This window comes from Coffea arabica, chromosome 11c (assembly GCF_036785885.1).
Source record: "Coffea arabica cultivar ET-39 chromosome 11c, Coffea Arabica ET-39 HiFi, whole genome shotgun sequence".
In the NCBI taxonomy this organism is placed as follows: Eukaryota; Viridiplantae; Streptophyta; class Magnoliopsida; order Gentianales; family Rubiaceae; genus Coffea; species Coffea arabica.
Window position 1 is genome coordinate 21,210,167 of NC_092330.1, and position 21,821 is coordinate 21,231,987.

At 39.1% G+C, this 21,821-nt stretch overlaps 11 non-coding genes across 11 annotated transcripts; all 11 read right to left on the reverse strand.

Annotated features, from left to right (window-relative positions):
- Positions 1 to 1,250: 1,250 nt before the first annotated feature.
- LOC140018186 (5S ribosomal RNA) lies at positions 1,251 to 1,369 on the reverse strand. The gene has a single exon (XR_011824487.1). It is a non-coding gene; the product is annotated as a 5S ribosomal RNA (ribosomal RNA).
- A 385-nt stretch (positions 1,370 to 1,754) lies between these two features.
- LOC140018192 (5S ribosomal RNA) lies at positions 1,755 to 1,872 on the reverse strand. Its single transcript, XR_011824493.1, has one exon. It is a non-coding gene; the product is annotated as a 5S ribosomal RNA (ribosomal RNA).
- Positions 1,873 to 2,284: 412 nt separating this feature from the next.
- LOC140018185 (5S ribosomal RNA) lies at positions 2,285 to 2,403 on the reverse strand. Its single transcript, XR_011824486.1, has one exon. It is a non-coding gene; the product is annotated as a 5S ribosomal RNA (ribosomal RNA).
- A 748-nt stretch (positions 2,404 to 3,151) lies between these two features.
- On the reverse strand, positions 3,152 to 3,270 carry LOC113720401 (5S ribosomal RNA). Its single transcript, XR_003455300.2, has one exon. It is a non-coding gene; the product is annotated as a 5S ribosomal RNA (ribosomal RNA).
- A 413-nt stretch (positions 3,271 to 3,683) lies between these two features.
- Positions 3,684 to 3,803, reverse strand: LOC113717432 (5S ribosomal RNA). The gene has a single exon (XR_003454363.1). It is a non-coding gene; the product is annotated as a 5S ribosomal RNA (ribosomal RNA).
- A 411-nt stretch (positions 3,804 to 4,214) lies between these two features.
- Positions 4,215 to 4,333, reverse strand: LOC113717456 (5S ribosomal RNA). Its single transcript, XR_003454385.1, has one exon. It is a non-coding gene; the product is annotated as a 5S ribosomal RNA (ribosomal RNA).
- Positions 4,334 to 4,742: 409 nt separating this feature from the next.
- Positions 4,743 to 4,861, reverse strand: LOC113717468 (5S ribosomal RNA). The gene has a single exon (XR_011824494.1). It is a non-coding gene; the product is annotated as a 5S ribosomal RNA (ribosomal RNA).
- A 413-nt stretch (positions 4,862 to 5,274) lies between these two features.
- On the reverse strand, positions 5,275 to 5,393 carry LOC113720395 (5S ribosomal RNA). Its single transcript, XR_003455294.1, has one exon. It is a non-coding gene; the product is annotated as a 5S ribosomal RNA (ribosomal RNA).
- Positions 5,394 to 6,143: 750 nt separating this feature from the next.
- On the reverse strand, positions 6,144 to 6,262 carry LOC113720400 (5S ribosomal RNA). The gene has a single exon (XR_003455299.1). It is a non-coding gene; the product is annotated as a 5S ribosomal RNA (ribosomal RNA).
- Positions 6,263 to 11,326: 5,064 nt separating this feature from the next.
- LOC113720402 (5S ribosomal RNA) lies at positions 11,327 to 11,445 on the reverse strand. The gene has a single exon (XR_003455301.2). It is a non-coding gene; the product is annotated as a 5S ribosomal RNA (ribosomal RNA).
- Positions 11,446 to 11,858: 413 nt separating this feature from the next.
- Positions 11,859 to 11,977, reverse strand: LOC113720399 (5S ribosomal RNA). The gene has a single exon (XR_003455298.1). It is a non-coding gene; the product is annotated as a 5S ribosomal RNA (ribosomal RNA).
- Between the last annotated feature and the right edge of the window lie 9,844 nt (positions 11,978 to 21,821).

Consider the following 21,821-nt stretch of genomic DNA (forward strand, 5'->3'; position numbering starts at 1 on the left):
AAGTGAGACCTTGTTCCATGTAAATGATTTAAAATGGTTGAAATAAATTATTTGGAGAAAACAGGTGGATAATAATTAAATAAGCCAGTAAAATAAGATAAAAATAAAAAATTTTTGGGTCCTCACATCCATCTCTTCACTTTCTAGAGATAATTGATGTTGTCATGTACAATTCGTTACCACCTTTGAGCCCATTTTCCTCTACTTTAGTCACTGATTCAAGCATCAGAGTTGCACCAAGGGTGAATCCTCACTTGCAAGTAGCTTGTTCTTGCTAAGGCATGTTTACCGACTCGGGAAGATAAAAAACCGTGCCACACAAATTAGTGCTGTCATGGGAATCGACAGTTCAGCATCTTCTTTTTGAAGATATGCCACCTACTACTCATACTAGTCATTCCAAGAAAGTCCTCTCCTCAATGTGTCTCACGAGAGAGAAGGAGGCTTACCAAGACCATACTCTTGAAGATGACCGCGGGAAGTGACCGGAAAGGAAAGGTGACTGTAGTGGGGCCAATCCACCAGAGCCACGTGTCAGTTCGGACATGGTGACTTGTCAGCTCGGCCAGGGCAGCTCGCACAGGTGTTGATGCCAGTTCATGTGAGGACTCGCAAAATTCATCTTATTTTCTTAAAATTTCCTTTTATTTTGATTAAATTACTTTATAATAGATTTACTACTCATTTACATCCTCCATAGTTGTAATAAATCATAGAATCAAGAGTTTCATCTTTAGTTTCTTAGTTAGTACCCATCCTAGTACTACTCTAACCCAAGCACGCTTAACTTCGGAGTTCTGATTGGATCGGCGCATTAGTACTGGTATGATCGCACCCGCCATATTCTTTTCGGTTTATTCTTTTAAACTACCCCGTCCTATGAAGCAATGTGGCTTTTCTAGAACAGAATTCATTTTAAGCGTCAATTCAAGCATTTTCCTCTTATCCTTTTATTTATTTACTTTTACATTTTTTTTCGCATTGATTTGCACCTTGTTTTTTTCCCTCATCGCGCAACTCTCAATTATCATGAAATTAATCCATCACGCTTGCGCTTATACATTTACACCGACAATTTTGAACGACGATCCGGGCTTTGATCGAGTCGTACCATTCCTGATTTGTCTCGCGCCTTCAGATCCGCCTTCATGCTTCAATAAGAAGCAAAATATAAAGCAATTGTTCCGACGGAGCAAAATTACTACAGGATAAAGAACGAAGAGGAAATTTGGATTTTGAAACAAAAAAAAAGGGTGCAACACGAGGACTTCCCAGGGGGTAACCCATCCTAGTACTACTCTCGCCCATGCACGCTTAACTTCGGAGTTCTGGTGGGATCCGATACATTAGTGCTGGTATGATCACACCCACCATGTTCCTTTTGTTTTATTCTTTTAAACTACCCCGTCCTGTGAACATTTTAAGCAACAATTCAAGCATTTTCCTTTTATCTTTTTATTTATTTACTTTTATATTTTTTTTCTTATTAATTTGCACCATGTTTTTTTCCCTCATCACGCAACTCTCAATTGTCATGAAATTAATCCTTCATGCTTGCGCTCATACATTTGCGCCGACAATTTTGAGCGACGATCCAGGCTTTAATCGCGCCGTACCGTTCCTGATTTGTCTCGCGCCTTCAGATCCACCTTCATGCTTCGATAAGAAGCAAAATACAAAGCAATCGTTCCGACGCAGCTAAATTACTACAGGATAAAGAACGAAGAGGAAATTTGGATTTCGAAACAAAAAAGGGAGGGTAACACGAGGAATCCCAGGAGGCCACCCATCCAAGTACTACTCTCGCCCAAGCACGCTTAACTTCGGAGTTCAGATGGGATCCGGTGCATTAGTGCTGGTATGATCGCACCCACCATTTTCCTTTCGCTTTATTCCTTTAAACTACTCCGTCCTGTGAAGCAATGTGGCTTTTCTAGACCGTAATTCATTTTAAGCGTCAATTCAAGCATTTTCCTCTCATCCTTTTATTTATTTACTTTTATATTTTTTTCTTGTCGATTTGCACCTTTTTTTCCCCTCGTCGCGCAACTGTCAATTATCATGAAATTGATCTTTCACACTTGCACTTATGCATTTGCGCCGACAACTTTGAGAGACGATCCGGGCTTTGATCGAGCCATACCGTTCCTGACTTGTCTCGCGCCTTCAAATCCGCCTTCATGCTTCGATAAGAAGAAAAATATAAAGCAATCGTTCCAACGGAGCTAAATTACTACGGCATAAAGAACGAAGAGGAAATTTGGATTTCGAAACAAAAAAGAGAGGGGTGCAACACGAGAACTTCCCAGGAGGTCACCTATCGTAGTACTACTCTCGCCCAAGCACGCTTAACTTCGGAGTTCTGATGGGATTCAGAGCATTAGTGCTGGTATGATCACACCCGCCTTGTTCCTTTCGCTTTATTCATTTAAACTACCCCGTCCTGTGAAGCAGTGTGGCTTTTCTAGACCGGAATTCATTTTAAGCGTCAATTCAAGCATTTCCTCTCATCCTTTTATTTATTTACTTTTATATTTTTTTTCTTGTTGATTTGTACCTTTTTTTCCCTCGTCGCGCAACTCTCAATTATCACGAAATTGATCCTTCACGCTTGCGCTTATACATTTGTTCCGACAACTTTGAGTGACGATCCGGGCTTTGATTAAGCCGTACCGTTCCTGACTTGTCTCATGCCTTCTGATGGGATCCGGGGCTTTAATGCTGGTATGATCGCACCCGCCATGTTTCTTTCGCTTTATTCTTTTTAACTACCCCGTCCTGTGAAGCAGTGTGGCTTTTCTAGACTGGAATTCATTTTAAGCGTCAATTCAAGCATTTTCTTCTCATCATTTTATTTATTTACTTTTATATTTTTTTCTTGTCGATTTGGACCTTTTTTTTTTCATCGTCGCGCAACTCTCAATTATTATGAAATTGATCCTTCACCCTTGCGCTTATGCATTTGCGCCGACAACTTTGAGCGACGATCCGGGCTTTGATCGAGCCGTACCGTTCCTGACTTGCCTCGCGCCTTCAGATCCGCCTTTATGCTTCGATAAGAAGCAAAATATAAAGCAATCGTTCCGACGGAGCTAAATTACAACAGGATAAAGAACGAAGAGGAAGTTTGGATTTCGAAACAAAAAAGGGAGGGGTGCAAAACGAGGACTTCCCAGGGGGTCACCCATCCTAGTACTACTCTTGCCCAAGCACGCTTAACTTCGGAGTTCTGATGGGATCCGGTGCATTAGTGCTGGTATGATAGCACCCGCCATGTTCCTTTCGCTTTATTCTTTTAAACTACCCCGTCCGGTGAAGCTGTGTGGCTTCTCTAGACCAGAATTCATTTTAAGTGTCAATTCAAGCTATTTCCTGTCATCCACTTATTTATTTACTTTTATATTTTTTTTCTTGTTGATTTGCACCTTTTTTTTTCCACATCGCGCAACTCTCAATTATCGTGAAATTGATGCTTCACGCTTGCGCTTATACATTTGTGCCGACAACATTGAGCGAAGATCCGGGCTTTGACCGAGCCGTACCGTTCCTGACTTGTCTCGCACCTTCAGATCCGCCTTCATGCTTCGATAATAAGCAAAATATAAAGCAATCGTTCCGACGGAGCTAAATTACTACAGGATAAAGAACGAAGAGGAAATTTTGATTTCGAAACAAAAAAGGGAGGGGTGCAAAACGAGGACTTCCCAGGGGGTCACCCATCCTAGTACAACTCTCGCCCAAGCACGCTTTAACTTCGGAGTTCTGATGGAATCTGGTGCATTAGTGCTGGTATGATCACACCCGCCATGGCTCTTTCGTTTTATTCTTTTAAACTACCCCGTCCTGTGAAGCAGTGTGGCTTTTCTAGATCGAAAATCATTTTAAGCGCCAATTCAAGCATTTTCCTCTCCTTCTTTTATTTATTTACTTTTATTTTTTTTCTTGTTGATTTGTACATTTTTTTTCCCTCGTCGCGCAACTCTCAATTATCGTGAAATTGATCCTTCACGCTTGCGCTTATACATTTGCGCCGACAGCTTTGAGCGACGATCCGGGTTTTGATCGAGTTGTACCGCTCCTGACTTCTCTCGCGCCTTCAGATCCGCCTTCATGCATCGATAAGATGCAAAATATAAAGCAATCGTTCCGATAGAGCTAAATTACTACAGCATTAAGAACGAAGAGGAAATTTGGATTTCGAAACAAAAAAGTGAGGGGTTCAACACGAGGACTTCCCAGGGGGTCACCTATCCTAGCACTACTCTCGCCCAAACACGCTTAACTTCAGAGTTCTGATGGGATCCAATGCATTAGTGCTGGTATGATCACACCCGCCATGTTCATTTCGTTTTATTCTTTTAAGCTACCTCGTCCTATGATGTTGTATGATTTTGCTAGACCGGAAATCATTTTAAGCGTCAATTCAAGCATTTTCCTCTCCTCCTTTTATTTATTTACTTTTTTTTTCTTGTTGATTTACATCTTTTTTTTTCCCTCGTCGCGCAAACTCTCAATTATCATGAAATTGATCCTTCACGCTTGCGCATATACATTTGCGTCGACAACTTTGAGCGACGATTTGGGTTTTGATCAAGTTGTACCGTTCCTGATTTCTCTCGCGCCTTCAGATCCGCCTTCATGCATCGATAAGAAGCAAAATATAAAGCAATCGTTCCGATAGAGCTAAATTACTACAGCATAAAGAACGAAGAGGAAATTTGGATTTCGAAACAAAAAAGTGAGAGGTTCAACATGAGGACTTCCCAGGATGTCACCCATCCTAGTACTACTCTCGCCCAAGCACGCTTAACTTCGGAGTTCTGATGGGATCCGGTGCATTAGTGCTGGTATGATCGCACCCGCCATATTTATTTCGCTTTATTCTTTTAAACTATCCCGTCCTGTGAAGCTGTGTGGCTTTTCTAGACTGGAATTCATTTTAAGTGTCAATTCAAGCATTTTCCTCTCATCCACTTATTTATTTACTTTTATATTTTTTTTCTTGTTTATTTGCACCTTTTTTTTCCCTTGTCGCGCAACTCTCAATTATCATGAAATTGATCCATCACGCTTGCGCTTATACATTTGTGCCGACAAATTGGAGCGACGATCCGGGCTTTGATCGAGCCATACCGTTCCTGACTTGTCTCGCGCCTTCAGATCCGCCTTCATGCTTTGATAACAAGCAAAATATAAAGCAATCGTTCCGATGGAGCTAAATTACTACAGCATAAAGAACGTAAAGGAAATTTGGATTTCAAAACAAAAAAGGGAGGGGTGCAACAAGCGGACTTCCCAGGGGGTCACCCATCCTAGTACTACTCTCGCCCAAGCACGCTTAACTTCGGAGTTCTGATGGGATCCGGTGCATTAGTGCTGGTATGATCGCACCCGCCATGTTCCTTTCCCTTTATTCATTTAAACTACCCCGTCCTGTGAAGCAGTGTGGCTTTTCCAGATCGGAATTCATTTTAAGCGTCAATTCAAGCATTTCCTCTCATCGTTTTATTTATTTACTTTTATATTCTTTTCTTGTTGATTTGCACCTTTTTTTTCCCTTGTCGCGCAACTCTCAATTATCATGAAATTGATCCTTCACGCTTGCGCTTATACATTTGCGTCGACAACTTTGAGCGACGATCTGGGCTTTGATTGAGACGTACCGTTCCTGACTTGTCTCATGCCTTCTGATGGGATCCGGGGCTTTAATGCTGGTATGATCACACCCGTCATGTTCCTTTCGCTTTATTCTTTTTAACTACCCCGTCCTGTGAAGCAGTGTGTGGCTTTTCTTGATCGGAATTCATTTTAAGCGTCAATTCAAGCATTTTCTTCTCATCATTTTATTTATTTACTTTTATATTTTTTTCTTGTCGATTTGGACCTTTTTTTTTCCATCGTCGCGCAACTCTCAATTATCATGAAATTGATCCTTCACCCTTGCGCTTATGCATTTGTGCCGACAACTTTGAGCGACAATCCGGGCTTTGATCGAGCCGTACCGTTCCTGACTTGTCTCGCGCCTTCAGATCCGCCTTAATGCTTCGATAAAAAGCAAAAGATAAAGCAATCGTTCCGACGGAGCTAAATTACTACAGTATAAAGAACGAAGAGGAAATTTTGATTTCGAAACAAAAAAGGGAGGGGTGCAAAACGAGGACTTCACAGGGGGTCACCCATCCTTGTACAACTCTCGCCCAAGCACGTTTAACTTCGGAGTTCTGATGGAATCCGGTGCGTTAGTGCTGGTATGATCGCACCCGCCATGGTTCTTTCGGTTTATTCTTTTAAACTACCCCGTCCTGTGAAGCAGTGTGGCTTTTCTAGATCGGAAATCATTTTAAGCGCCAATTCAAGCGTTTTCCTCTCCTCCTTTTATTTATTTACTTTTTTTTCTTGTTGATTTGCACCTTTTTTTTCCCTCGTCGCGCAACTCTCAATTATCATGAAATTGATCCTTCACGCTTGCGCTTATACATTTGCGCCGATAACTTTGAGCGACGATCCGGGTTTTGATCGAGTTGTACCGTTCCTGACTTCTCTCGCGCCTTCAGATCCGCCTTCATGCATCGATAAGATGCAAAATATAGAGCAATCGTTCCGATGGAGCTAAATTATGTGAGAACCCGAAAATTATATTTATATTGATATTCTCAAAAATTATATATATATATATTTGTATTCTAGTCTAATTGCCTCGAATCTTTGGTTAATCTAACGGTTGAATCATGATTTTACTCCTATTGCCTCATTCAATTTATTGCATGTTGGTTTTCTTGGGGTGATATACCAACTCGTCGAACTAGCGAGGTAGGTGCGATAAATTTTGTGAACTAGAGGGAGATTTGTACAAAAGGGGTTATTGTGCTGCAAGGTGTTTTCGAAACGCAGTTGTTTTGAAATTCTCTACTTTGAATGAATTATATTTCTTAGTATTGGAAAATGATTTATATATGATTTTATACCTTCTTGTTTCGGTCCAATAATTTTGAAAACATTTGCAAGGGTTTAATTGAAGTAGTCAAACTTATTTGGTTGTGCAAACTCTATTTGAGTGGAAATGAAGGGTTAATCTTGGCTAATTACTTTTAGAATTATTGGATTTTTGACTTTGATCAAGACTAGTTTTAGTCTTCACCTTGGAAGCAAAATGGACCAAGACATTTCATTCCTTTTCTTACCTCTTGGCCGACCATGGAGTTGAAATATCAGCCATAATCTTCTTCTCTTGGCCGAAAATTTTGACTAAGCAAGAGAGTAGGAAAAAACAAATTTAAGGGAAAGCTGCCGGATGGTTTTTCCTTGTGTTACTCCAATTGCCCAACCGAGAGAGACATATTTCTCCATTGCCTCCATTTTTGACCAAGTAGCATGCAAGTTGACTAAGCCAAATTTACTTCCTCTTGTTTCTTTTCTTTAGCTCAACCACCGAGAGAAAGAAAAACAAAGACAAACAAGACTGCTCACTTGTTTTGTCCCACCTTAGCCGAGAAAGAGTAGAGAGAGTTGAGAGGAAAAGGTTGTGTCTTGCACCCACCTTCCAGCGAGAGAAAATTTGGGGAAACAAAGAAATTTCCCTTGTTTTGTTTCCACTTCAGCCAAGAGGAACCAGCAAGAGAAAACTGAAAGGAAGCTTGAGTCTTGTTTCCATTTCCAGCTTGTTTGATCGAGTAGAAGGACCAAAACAGGGGAGTTAACTTCTAGCTTGTTTTAAAGGTAACATGACTTGGAACTTTAATTTCTTTCACATACTTTAGAGGGCTTTTGATGTATATTTCCTTGAGGTTGGATTGAAGTAGAAATTGGTTGTAAAGACTGGATTTATTGCTGGAAATTTCTGGAAAACCAATGATAGGAAACATATGTTATACATTTACCTTAAGTTTATAAGAGGTTTGGCTGAAGAAATCAAGATTAAAATACTGACCAAGTGCTGGAAATGCTCAATAGAAGCTGTTATGTGATATTGTTGAGCTAAGCTGAGATTTTCTGATTGTTTCTTATGTGCATGACTGATATACACTCTCTAGTTCATGTATATGGACATGAATGGTAGACTTTAGCTAAGAATGAACCTTGCTGAAGAAAATTTAGATTAAAGGCTGATTGGGTGCTGGAAAATTTCTGAGATGACCGAGGCTAAGGAGCTAGAATTTTAACGCTTGTAACTAGAATTTCCTTGAAGACTCATGTTAGCAGAAGTATGAAATATATCTACTTCAGGTTATATAGGATTATTAGCTGTGAAAGTCGTATATAAGTTGTTCTAGTTGCTATGCTGCACTCTTGGCTTTATTTTTAGATAACAATGGTGAGTTTCTGAAATAGAAGTCGTGTCAGATGCTTCAAAGAGAGAGCTGCTGTGAAAACCAATATACTACGGATTTGGGTGCCAATATCTATGTCTCTTGGTTCCTTAGGTAGTGCTCTTCAAGGATACAGTATATGATTAATTTCCATTTTAGATATATGACCAGGTTCCGTATAAGAATAATGGTAGTGAAGTTCAAATTTTCTCCTTTTATAAAACATGTCAATGTTTTGAGGAAGTGGGTATTTAAACTTTAGATTGCTATTAATTGGTGCAGTTAAGCTGCATGATGGTTGGCCTAGTCTGGTTGCTATTCATTGGTGTAGTGGAGCAAAACCCAAACTACAATCAACTTAGAATCCATGACTATTGAATAGAAATGATTTAATCTTAGTCTACACATCTTACAAAACTTTCAACTTAGAATATACATATCTTTGGTTTTTGTTGAAATTTGATGCTTAAATTATGTTAAAATTGCTGGTATGAATGTCATACTTAATGTATGGGTGGTTGGAATAAAGGTCTTGTGGTTTTAAAAGAGAAAAAGGAGTTTTTCACAAGTGAAATTGAGTTTCCAGATTTTCGGATTTCACTGACCAGTTTCAGTAAAATGCTTATATCTTGGTGTAGAAAAATCCGATTGAGGCGCCGTCAGTGGCATTTGAAACTAGGCTCATGGGCCTTTGTTCTGTAAAACTTTCATATTTTTCCGCCATGTGTACTGCTGTCCGTGACTCCTCAAAGTAGGCTGCCCTGCTTGAATGTCCTGTTTCTTCAGGAAAATGGAAAATGAATTTTTGACTTTGATCGAATATTTGGCCTATTTTTTATTTTAATCTCTAAAAAGTGTCTTCTAGGATGTGGTAGTACTAAAAATCTATTTTACAACGGTATAACTTTCATAATTTTTTGACTTGTGGAACTCGAGTTGCGAATTTTTAAAGTTTACTGTTACTATTCATCTCGGTAGATTCCTAAAGCTGAGAAACGGGCTTCTTGACTTTAAAACCTCGGACGGCCTACTTCCAACCTCTTACCTTGATTTTTCCACTTCCTTGACTTCAAATGTACCCCTATTGAACTTCTCTCGCTAATGTATCTCTTATTTTCTCAAAGTTTTACTCTTTTAACAAGTTATCTTAATTAAAGCGGTCAAGACTTGTACTTAGCTTTTAGCCACTATTTTCGAATTTCCAAGTGAAGCTTACTTGCTAGAATTGCCTTGTATTTGGATGACTTTTAGCCTATTAAACGACTATTGTGATGAGATTATTTGTATGTGTTTTGGGGCTGATTGAGAAAAAGAATGAAGCCATAAATGGCTGGAAAATAGGTAAATACAAAGGGCAGCACGCCCAAATTTGCACTCGAGGGCTAGGTAGATATACTTGCGACTCGAGTAAGGCTTGAGAGCGAATACCACGTGAACCATCTAGGATATTTGCATCTTCTTTTATCGAGGTATATGAGTTAGAATTCGGCCGAAACTTGTACCCTTGAAAAAATGAAAATTACGACTAATAGAAATATGTTTTCTCCATTTCTTCGACTCAAATGGTATTTCAAAGTATAATTGCTTTAAAGTTATAAAGGTTTAAGAGCGAGCATGAATTGTTTGGCATTTGATAAGTATCGTGAATACTACTTAAACGAGTTGCATTTACTTGATTTTCTTGAAGCGAAACTCCTATGTTTCGAACTTTAGAGAGTTTTACATTCATAAATGATATTTTATCGCAGATTTAGACTCCAACCAAGGAGTTGAACCTAAACATGACTTTTGAGAGGCACTAGACCTTTGATGAGTGTTTCCAAATACCTGATTGAACTGGATGCTGGTTTTAATATTTGACCAATATGATCGAATGATATGTGATTGGTATGATCGGGCAAGGGTGTACTTTATCGCACTTGCCCTAATGTGATATGTACTTGTTTATTATTGCAATTGATTTGAGATACTTGTACGTGACTTGTAAGTACTGATCGGCAGTATGTACCACACTCGATCCGAGTGGGAGGTACCTCTCATTCCCGTCTCCGTACTTTTATCTTGATTCAATCGATTGGAGTGTTATCTCATCGACTTTTTGGGGACCCAAACCCCATTGGCTAGTTAATCGAGTCGAGCCGGCAAGGGCCTGGTCGATTAGATAATGAACCATGGGTATCTAGTGTTGTCGAGTGGAGTGTTATCTTTTCGACTAATCGGTATACTCGAGTATTACCACCAGTGTTTATCTTGGAGTTCGGGCCCGGTAAGGGGTTTGGTTGGTGGACGGAGATTGGAGTTAAGTGGTGATCTACTGGATTGGTTACTTTACTTGAAAGTTGACGGAGTGTCAACTAATATTTGATGAAGCTCTGGTGAAGCAATGGGAACTTGGCTCCTGAGAGCCATCCGTATCCTTATACTTGGAAATGATTATTGCCTATTGGATTATGGTTTCTTCTAAAAACTAAAAGCACTTTACACTCGTTCATTTGGAAATTTGCTACTTGAAGTGTTAGTGTTCACTTTTATGAATTTGTTATGCTCGCTATCTTTTGCTACGTTGATACGTGTACCTTTAAATAATAGTCAACTTGCTATTTGGAACCTCACTGGGCTTTTAGCTCATTCAACTCCATTTGTTTTCCTTACAGGGGGTACGAGCGAGGCGTGAGACATGTACCGACTAGCGTAGTCTAGTTGTTTTGAATTTTGAATTTGTACTTGTGCTAGTACCCAACCAGGGTTGATTGTACTCGAATTGTAAACACTTTGAAATATTTTGGTATGTAGAAGCTCTGTATCTGGATTTGAGTTTCGATGTATATTATAAGTTTGAATTGCGATGTTATTTTTTGTCTATGGATGTATGCGTAAGATACGAGTGAGTGAGTCCTGGCGAGAGCTGGGCAGGCGGTCCGCCGAACCCTTTGGTACGCCTTAGGGGGAGGTGGGGCTGTCACAAATTACTACAGCATAAAGAACGAAGAGGAAATTTGGATTTCGAAACAAAAAAGTGAGGGGTTCAACACGAGGACTTCCCAGGATGTCACCCATCCTAGTACTACTCTCGCCCAAGCACGCTTAACTTCGGAGTTCTGATGGGATCCAATGCATTAGTGCTGGTATGATCGCACCCGCCATATTTATTTCGCTTTATTCTTTTAAACTACCCCGTCCTGTGAAGCAGTGTGGCTTTTCTAGACTGGAATTCATTTTAAGCGTCAATTCAAGCATTTTCCTCTCATCCACTTATTTATTTACTTTTATATTTTTTTCCTTGTTTATTTGCACCTTTTTTTTCCCTCGTCGCGCAACTCTCAATTATCATGAAATAGATCCATCACGCTTGCGCTTATACATTTGCGCCAACAATTTGGAGCGACGATCCGGGCTTTGATCGAGCCATACCGTTCCTGACTTGTCTCGCACCTTCAGATCCGCCTTCATGCTTCGATAACAAGCAAAATATAAAGCAATCGTTCCGATGGAGCTAAATTACTACAGCATAAAGAACGAAACGGAAATTTGGATTTCGAAACAAAAAAGGGAGGGGTGCAACACGCGGACTTCCCAAGGGGTCACCCATCCTAGTACTACTCTCGCCCAAGCATGCTTAACTTCGGAGTTCTGATGGGATCCGGTGCATTAGTGCTGGTATGATCGCACCAGCCATGTTCCTTTCGCTTTATTCATTTAAACTACTGTGACGACCCCACTTCTCCCAAGGCGGGCCGCCTGCCTAGCTCGCGCCAGGACTCAAAACTTAAAACAATCAAAGCCAGAAAATTCAAAAGAGTACTATATACAACCCCAAAAGAGTTATAATTACATTCTCCAAAAGTATCGAGTCAAACCACCAAAACAAAAACAAACATCCTAACTGTTCAACTATTACAAGCCAATCTAACTATACTAGTATACGAGCCAAAAGTCCCCGCGTCGGCCCCTGCTAAGGAAAACAAAAGGAATGGGGTAAGCTATATGCTTAGTAAGTAAACAGGGGCGAAAGCATAAATTTCACGTAACAGTTACACAATAAAAGTAAAGCAAAAGCAGAAAAGTAACATCACATAATAAGGATACAGGTGGCTCCAAAGCCAACTCATGTGCCATGCATGATCTCCTGCCGACACTCCGTCGACCGCAAATAATAGTCCGTAGAACTTCACTTGTACACCCACCGACACCTTATCACCCTCACTGGCCAGTCACCTCACAAACTTGCCCGGGCGAACGAAATCACAAACTTGAGCTTGAGTCACAAGCTCGGGTCACAAACTTGGTCACCTTCTCGGTGAACCGGATTCACAAAATTGGTTCATAACATGAACCTACAAACTTGGTGACCTCAGACTAAGTTGGACTGCCTTCGACCAAGCCCTAACCGGCTCGAATAGTCCAACCAGGTCAAGAGTTCACCCCAAACTCACAAACTTCACAAAATTATTCAAAATCACAAACTTTGCAAACTTCACAAACTTTATTCGAAAGTCGCCCCGAGCCACAAGCTCAAGGGTTTTGGTTCCAAAAGGTTCATATACATATGTCAAGTACAATTATACATTCAAATTAGGGTTTAGGTCGAGTGCGATAAAGTACACCCTCGCCTAAGTGCCCTTTTCACATATCTCAAACACATAGCAAAGAAAACACACCAAACTGGCCTGAATACTTACTCAAAATACCAAAAGTAGTACGAAAGCAAAATCGCTTCGCGCGTTCGCTAGTAGTGGGCCCCATCGGCTCCGCCTAGCTCACCGCTGTCTGAAATAGAAGATTTTATCACAAACGGCCACTAACATGCCCAAAACAAGCAAAACGGCAAAACAACACGCGCGCACGTAAATATGACAGCCGGAAACGGAAATGGCAGATTTGATACTCGTTTCTAGTTTACTCATAAGTTGAGCTACGAATATCGGATTAAGGCGTATGAGACGCCATATCGAAGCTTAAAGGATGAACAACAACTGTTATGAAGACATCCAGAACTGAAACTGGAGGCTTTAGTCCCAAATGAACCAAACACAATCACTTACGAAATCTGGCCAATGCACAAATGGTCAGTTTTGAGTGCAAACTGTTTTCTATGCTACACATGGTCAAAAGAGCTGAAAATTGGCAGTTAGATAGTTCATTCCAAATGGAACAACTTTCATGAAGGTCGGCAATCCAAATTCGGAACGGAAATTGGTCATCAGGACCAAAACAGATTTCTAGTCATTTTCACGGGCAGGCCTTGTTTGCTCGGCTATATCTCAGGTTTTATCAATCCGATTCATGAAATTCCAAGGGCGTTAGAAAGCTCTGATATAGGGCTATAAGTTTGGTGTTTTGGTCGGAAGCCCAAACAGCTTGTAACTCAGTCAAATGTGAAGCCAAAGTTCCAGCCATAAACTTTCCAAAAACGTACCAGAATCACAAACCGTATTTGACCTCAATATGCGGTAATGGCACCAAATTCACTACGGTTATCGGATGGGGGTGTAAGACCCACCGTTTTGAAGCTAAGAAACAGGAGTACAACAATGTAGAAGGCCACTCAGTCCAAATCCTAGCACAACTAGGTCAAATATGCAAAATACAAATCCAGAATTACCAAAACAGGTTTGCAAATCACATAAAACTGTAATCGGTATATCTCAGTCCATACAAGTCCAAATGCCGAAATTCCAAAGGCATAAGTTAGCTAAGACGTCCAGCTACATTTCATCAGAAGACACCAACATCCAAATCCAAACCAATTCCAGTCAAAATGGCCAATTACCAATACAGTTTTCGCATTCTGTCCAAAGCAGAACAGCTACAGTAATTTCGTCATATCTCATTCTACATCAATCCAAATGACCTGAAATTTTACAGGAACCTCAAACACATCAATACCTACAACTTTCATGTTTTGAGCAAAGTCAAATTCGGCCTCTAACCCTATGATCCAAAACCGGACAGAATTGGGTTTTATGAACCCTATCTTTTCATTTTCCAATCCAAATCCATAATTGGTTGTATTTATCCACAATTCACACCCACTAGAGTCATTATAGTCCATTACCATTCATCATACAAGGCCACAACATCCCATTCATATTAAACCAGAAAAATTCCCAATAAAATAAAAACTTCACCAAAACTCTTCAAATCAAGAAATAAATCATATATTCCATCACTCAAGCCACCATTAAGCACAAAAAACCATCATTAAATATAGGGGAAAGGTTGAAGCATCACTCACCTAATAACAAGAGAGAGGAAGATGATGGACACCTTAGCTCTTCCAAAAAGCTTCAATAAACCAACCAATATCACCAAAAGGAAAGATTGTATGGAGTAAAACTAACTTAAACTCTTGATTTGGTGGATTTTGGTCCAATTGGAAGCTTGAAAGTTGAAGAATTTCCTTCTTCTTTGAGAGAGAAAGGGCCGGCCAACACAAGGAAGAAAATGGTGATTTTTGAGCAATTTTTGGATATTTAATCTTTTGGTCAAAAAAGTCAAGAAAGTGAATAGTAATTCTTAAGTCTTCTCCAATGAAATGGTGACACTTGTCACCACCATTAATGCATTCCTATCCTTTCTTTTCTCTCTCACATCAATCATATCTCACTCTATACTTATCTCTTAACACCCGATAAATTTTACACAATATCCGGAATTTAACCTAATTGGTCGAATTTTTCCGAACATTTCGCACTAGTGGGTCCCACGTCCGATATACGTTCTTAATTTCTCAAAATCTAACCAATACTAGAAAAATCATCTAAAAACTATATTTACTCATAAAAATTATCTGGGGAATTTTCTAATAAAGAAAATGTAGAAAAAAACGGGTTTTCAATCTTAACCGGAACTTAGGGTTTAAATCTTAATCCCTACTTAGGGTTTTCGAAATACCCCCAAAACCGAACGTTACCGCCCAATTAATGAATATATCAACGTAGAACGAACTGGGGCCTCACAATCTCCCCCACTTAGGACAATTTCGTCCTCGAAATTTCTATGAACGGAATCTATCAAATCTAAAGTAACCAGTAGCCTGTACCTTCTACGGTCTTAAAAGAAACGAGGCTCTTCATTCCAGTCCCTTCTCTAGTTGACGGTCCAGGGTCGGTCTGGGTTAGTTGCTGAGTTCCTTTCTTTTCGTGCAATAAACCCGGGCAATTAGCAATTTGGTGCTTGGCGTTCCCACAGCGCAGACATCTCCTCCCCTTTCTCCAACAATTCACTTCAATGTGATTGGATTTTCTACAATAACCACAAATTGTCACACCACCCGCTCCACGACCCTTCTTAGCAGATGACCTACCTCGCTTACTCGGTTCTGGCCTTTGATTCTCAAGAGATGCGCTCCTTTTCTTTGCATGGAAGGTCTTCACTTGCGGCCTTGATATTTCTGTCCTTTGAGTTTTCTCTGGAACCCCCATAGAAGTAGTGCTCTGTGCCATTGCTAAGGCCTCCCCGGAAATCCCTTCGTATTTCCTTTTTAGCTCTAAGTTCTTGTGCAAGAGCTCAATTTTCTCTGAATACTCGTGCTTCCATCGCCCTTCCCAGTATGCGACTAGTTTCTTTTGGACTTCTATTTCGTCTCGAAGAACCGCAATTTCCTTATACATCTCAACCCAATGTGCCATCTCACAAAATTGCTGGAACTCAGATGGTAGCCTGTCGGGCAAAACAATGGGTCATAATCAATTCTTGGACACAAGTGGCATTCTCGGTCCATGTTTTGTTCAGCTATTGTTTCCTCCCTTTCTTCTCTTAACTCTCGGCCTCGTTTTGTTCCACAGCCATGACCATGTCCGCGACTATGTCCTCCTTCCACATATATACATATATATATATATAGTTTTCCCTTCTCTCTCTTTTCTTTCCAAAAAGGTACTTTAATGAATGAATGCAGTAAATTGACTACAATAACAAAATCCAACATACCAATTACACAAATAACCTATCGCACATAACACGCCATATCAAAAGACGGACAAGCAAGTATACAAATACATATCAAGTTGGACAGATAACCATGTACACAAACACATATACTAACATCAGGTGGTTGTCGCGCCCCATTTTTTTTGATAAAAAATAAATAAATGGTTTGAGAAAGATGTATTTTTTGATTCAATTTGTGATTGGAAAATGAATTGTTATTTAAAAGAAAAATGGGTCTAAATGGGGGTTTGAGAATGCGACGATTTGACCCAAAATTATAGTTTAAAAAGGGTTTTTGAACCTAGCCAAGGCTAGTTGCGTGATTTAATCAAAGATTTTCTTGTTTTAACCAAAGAATTTATTACATTTGGATGTACTATATGAATGCAAACCCTAGACCTAGGGGTATTGGGAGAAATTTCTCTTCAAGGGTTGGATGGTGCCAATCACATTAATTGTGAAGCCCAATAATGACCCTTTGGAGAGGTCACGAATAATGCGAGTGGGATGCAAATGAATGAAATGCATGTATGCAATGTGAGGACATGAGTTTGAAAAAGTAATAAAAAACAATAAATATGTAAATGAAAATGTGCACGTGAGTGGGCAAGGTACGGTATGTGAAATGATAATATGAAGTGCATGTGTGCAAGGGATGATAAAAGTGTTCGTGTGCAAGTGAAAAAAACATAAAGGTGCACGTGTGCAAAATGGGAGGAAAAATGAAAGTGTGATGAGGGTATAAAATGGTAGAGTGGATTTGAAAATGCATGAGCCTAGGGAATTCATGCATATTGGGTACGGGGAGACCTAAATCGTGACTCAATTTGCCCTTTTATAGAGGGAATACAAGCGTGCTAAAGCTTAGAAAAACCCACACTCGTCTATATCCCATATTTAAGGGGACACTCAAGCAGATGAACCCTATAACTAGCATGAGATGCAAAAATCCTAAAGTGAGAGGGAAGGGATTAGAGGGGCATGCAAAATGATAAAACTAAAAAGAATGCATGACATGTAATGAACATGCAGACATGTACTAATGAGGGGAAATCCCTAAGGGTCTAGCATTGGACCAGCCCATTCTATGAATTCCGACTAGCGTTGGACTAGTGGAAACGTACATTCATCCATTCCATTCATCTACACTACGGAAAGCTAGTAAACATGTCAAACACTCATAAACACGTAGCACGTAGCACTTAACATGCTTGACTAGATGCAAAACCTAATAAAACAAGTAACACGTAACACATAGGCATGCAACCAAGCTAATGAAATTATTACATTCACTAACTAAAACAAAAGGGAAAGGGGAAAATGGACCAAATCGCTCGCCAAAGCCCTATTTATTACAAGCCAAGAGGTGTACACATACCCCATAAATGAAAGGAATGAAAGGAATTAAAGAAATGTAAAGAAAGCAAGGTAGACATGCAATTCACTTAGCACATTGGATCATATAGGAGAGATAAACAAAGATAAAAGAAATTATACCTTCCCCTAATGGTAAGCAAATGAAGGAAAATGGCTTCAAAACAATAAAGGGGTCAAGGCATCAATTTAAAAGTAAAGTATAAGCAAAAACACCAAAACCCACCTAATTGCGACTTGAATGAGCTCAAAAAATGCTTAAAGACCAAGAAAACGGAATAACCCGTTCAATTTCCAAATATAGCATCTACTAAAGACCCAAAACAAGCATTACTCAAACATTCAAGTCCAAATAAATCGTTTAAGCACTTCAAAGATTCCAAAAATAAAGAAAAAGAGCCAAACAATGATTGAAGTTGCAATGATTTTAGGACTTAATTACAAGATACTAAAACATGCTTGGGCTATTGTGGCACAAAGAGAAACTTAGAGGGATCAAATTAATTGAATTCTTCAATTTGCTTGGGCCATGGTAAGATAAGGAGAGACTTAGGGGGCCAAAGTGTAAAGAAAAAGCCAAGGAATGGTTCAATTTGCACTTTTAGAAACCAATTACAACCATCAACAACCACTCAAGTCTAATTAACACATTTTGAGAAATTCACAAGCTCAAAAGCAAGGAAGGGGGCCAAGTCATGACTCAAATTGCAATTATTTTAGAACTCAATTGTAAGCTACTAGAACATAGTTGGGCCTTAGTAATATGCGGAGGAACATGAGGGACTGATTTGCAATTTTTTTTTGAAACTTTTTACATGCCAAATTCATGCAACAAAGAAAACAACGTAAACAAGTTTCTGCAATAAACTTTCGGCAGCTTCCTCTTGTAAACTTCATGCCAGATTTTAAACAAACTAACTAACTAACACCAACTCTCAAACACCCTTGACAACTGAACATTTTTGTTAACTCAATCCCTTCATAAACAACCAACCCTTAAAATGAAATGAAAGATCAAATGATGAACCATATTGCGGCAGAAAATAGAACTTGCTGGAAATTTTATTTCCCAAAAACGCAGGTTCCCATCCAAATGCCTAATTTTGATCTAAACTTTGTTCCCCAGATACCAAAATGGAAAACTAAGCAACCAAATATAAGAACTTCCGCATCTAAAAAGGCCAAAAACTTAACAGGATATCACGCCACATTCTGAAAGAAAAACATGTTTCAAAATCTGCTACAACTAAAGGAGAAGTCTGCTGCAGCTTCATTTACAAATGGGCTCTAGACAGCCTTAAGTATAACCATTTCATTTGTCCAAACTCTGGATTAAGCAATCAAAACAAATAAAACTCACATCCAACAAGCAAAACATAGAAGGAAATTATATAAAACACTTATGGAGCTTTTAGGCAAGATGGAAAAAGATTGCTGTAATTTTATTGATTCACTTTGAGTTGAGCGCATATGATATAGCAAGGGTGAAATATCTTGAAGACTTTGCTGGACAACCTCAATAATAGCCTTTGGTATATAAAAATCCTCCAAACACACACTAAACCCCTCGGAATACAGATTTTCCATCAACAAGGGTGTCAAACAATTGAAGAATCTTAACACCTCCTTAGGACCTTTTTGTAAAGAAATGAGAACATGTTTGGGCTTTTGTGGAACATGGAGAAGCTTGAAGGATTAAATTGATTAATTTTTCCAATTTCTGGGTCATAGTACAACCAAAAGAAACTTGGGGGGTTAAAGTGTAATTTTCTGAAAAAATATTTTCATGCAAACTTTCATGCAATCACGAAAGAAAGAAGAAAAAGAAACCGCTGCAACACTTTGCTCTTTGAGCTTGCATCGGCCAAAACAGAAAATCTGCCCATAACTTTCTTTCAAAACAAACAACAAACAAACAAAAAAAAAAACAGGTTTCAAACACAAACTTGGGACTTCAGCACACCTTCTTTAACCAAACCTTTCACCTAAACACTTCTCAAAAAATTTCAAATAACAAACAGACTAAGTAATTTAAACACTAAGGATTTCAGCATGCCGAATGTAAAGCCTGCTGCATTTTGGTTTCCTAACTCAAATTTCCAATTTTAACACACGACTTTGATTAGATACCTTCAGCTCCAATGTCACAGCTTTAAGCTAAGCAACATGCAACATGATTTCAACATGCAAACAAAGCAAAACATAGAAAAGAAACTCATGCAAATGACTCAAAGAAGTTCATGCATTCTGCAAATTTTCCTTGTTCCTCGTGTGACAACTTATCAGATTTCATGTTCCACCGCAAGTTTAGCTATTCCAATCAAATCCAACTTGAATCAAAGAACAGAATTCCCTACGCATCCTCCTAACGTACACTGACCAGGATTTAACATTAAGAGAATGACCTGAACTATCCATATCAGCCACCAAAACAAAAATGAGTGAAACAGAGGAAGACACCAGCAAAGAGAAAGAAAACCCCTGAAACTTTGATAAAAACCATTTCAACTCTTGCCCACTAACCAATAAACGCAACCCAGAGACAACGAACCCACCCCAGAAATTAAACCACTCAAACTTTAGAACAACCAAACGATACATCTAGCAATGTTGCTGCAACAACAGATACTCTGTTGCAGCTCACTATTGTACCGCAAATTGCTGCTTCGAAATGCAGTCAGCAAAGGCATGAAGACATGATCAAACAAGACCAAAAGGAAAATCGAACCAGTCCAGAAATTTCAACAAAAGACCATCAAAAACTGAGCACTTCGAACTAGCAAACGGAACCCAAACATCTAATCATTTGAACTGATTTGAATTGGTAACATAGAATAGTCTTAAACAGAATTTTCCTTCGGTTAAAACCTTGTATTTGGCACTTAAATCTCACATGCACAACTACTGAACTGATTAGCTAGCATTTCCAGTCCAAATTCAGTTCGGTTATTACCAAGAATTCGTCAATCAACCAGCAATTTGTTCAGCTTCCCTCGGATGAACTTGCATGCAAGCCGATTTTGTTTCATCTCTTCTTTTCTAGCTTAATCTGAGCTAACTAACTTCATGCAAGACCTAACCATCCAGTTCTTAGTTAGTTAATAACATTTAAAAGCTCAGATTACTCCAAGAAACAAGATTAACGCTGCATTATCCAAATCAGTTCTCGGTCAACTCATTTCTTTTGCAAAACAGATTTTCTCAGGTGGTAATTTCATCATTCAGTCGCACCATCCAACATGCAGACTCTTAATCTCTATCATCTACCATTAATTAGCTTAAATTTGGCTCAGAAATTACCTCTGTAACAACTCAGCTCACGCACAAAAAAAAATCTGAAAATTTTTTCTTCCTTCCTCTCGGCTTCACGCACCAGTTCGGTTCGCGAGTTGGTGTTGCAGCTGCGGTTGTTGAAGTGGGTGGATGATCGCAGTTGATTGAGGGTGAAGGGTGCAGAAATGGGAGGAACTCACGCAGTGTCTTCCTTTCCGTTGCTCTAGCTCACGGTCTGGACAGAAAGGAGAAGAAGAAAGATTGCAGCTCGCTATTTTCTTTCCTCTCGCGGTGCTTACCAGGTAAGTCTCTCTCTCTCTTTTGGTTGTGGCTGAAAGGAACCAGAAATACTCCCCCACTCTCACTCTTCCTCACAGTTTCAAGCAGACAGCAGAAAAAAAGCCTCGCTCTCTGTTTTCTTCCTTTTTATTCCTCTCGGTCGGTATTACCTACGTAACTAATCACTCCAGCTCCTTATCAGTCGGTGGTGTCAATACCGAAGCTCTCCACTCAACTTCTACTTCTAAGGTTCACACAACATTCACGGCTTTAGTTAGTTTTTTTTCTTTTTCTTTTTTTTTCTTTTTCTTAACTTAATAATTTAACAAAAATAATAGTAAAACTAAATAATAATAAAAACAACAATTTTAATTACAAACACATCAAAATCAATCAAACTAAAAATAACAAAATTACCATTTTCGATCTTTTCTTTCATTTTCATCATTTTTCATCATTTTTTCCTTCTTTTCTTTTTTTTTCAAAATAAATTAACAAAAATAAACCAAAATGCCAAAAGATTAAATTTGAATGTATTTTTGTGAACAATTTTCTTTTTTTCTCTTTTTCCATGATTTTTCTACGTTAAAACTTAAGAATTAAAATAGAAACTAGAAACTAAAAAAAAAAAAAAAAAAAAAAAACTAAAAGCAACCA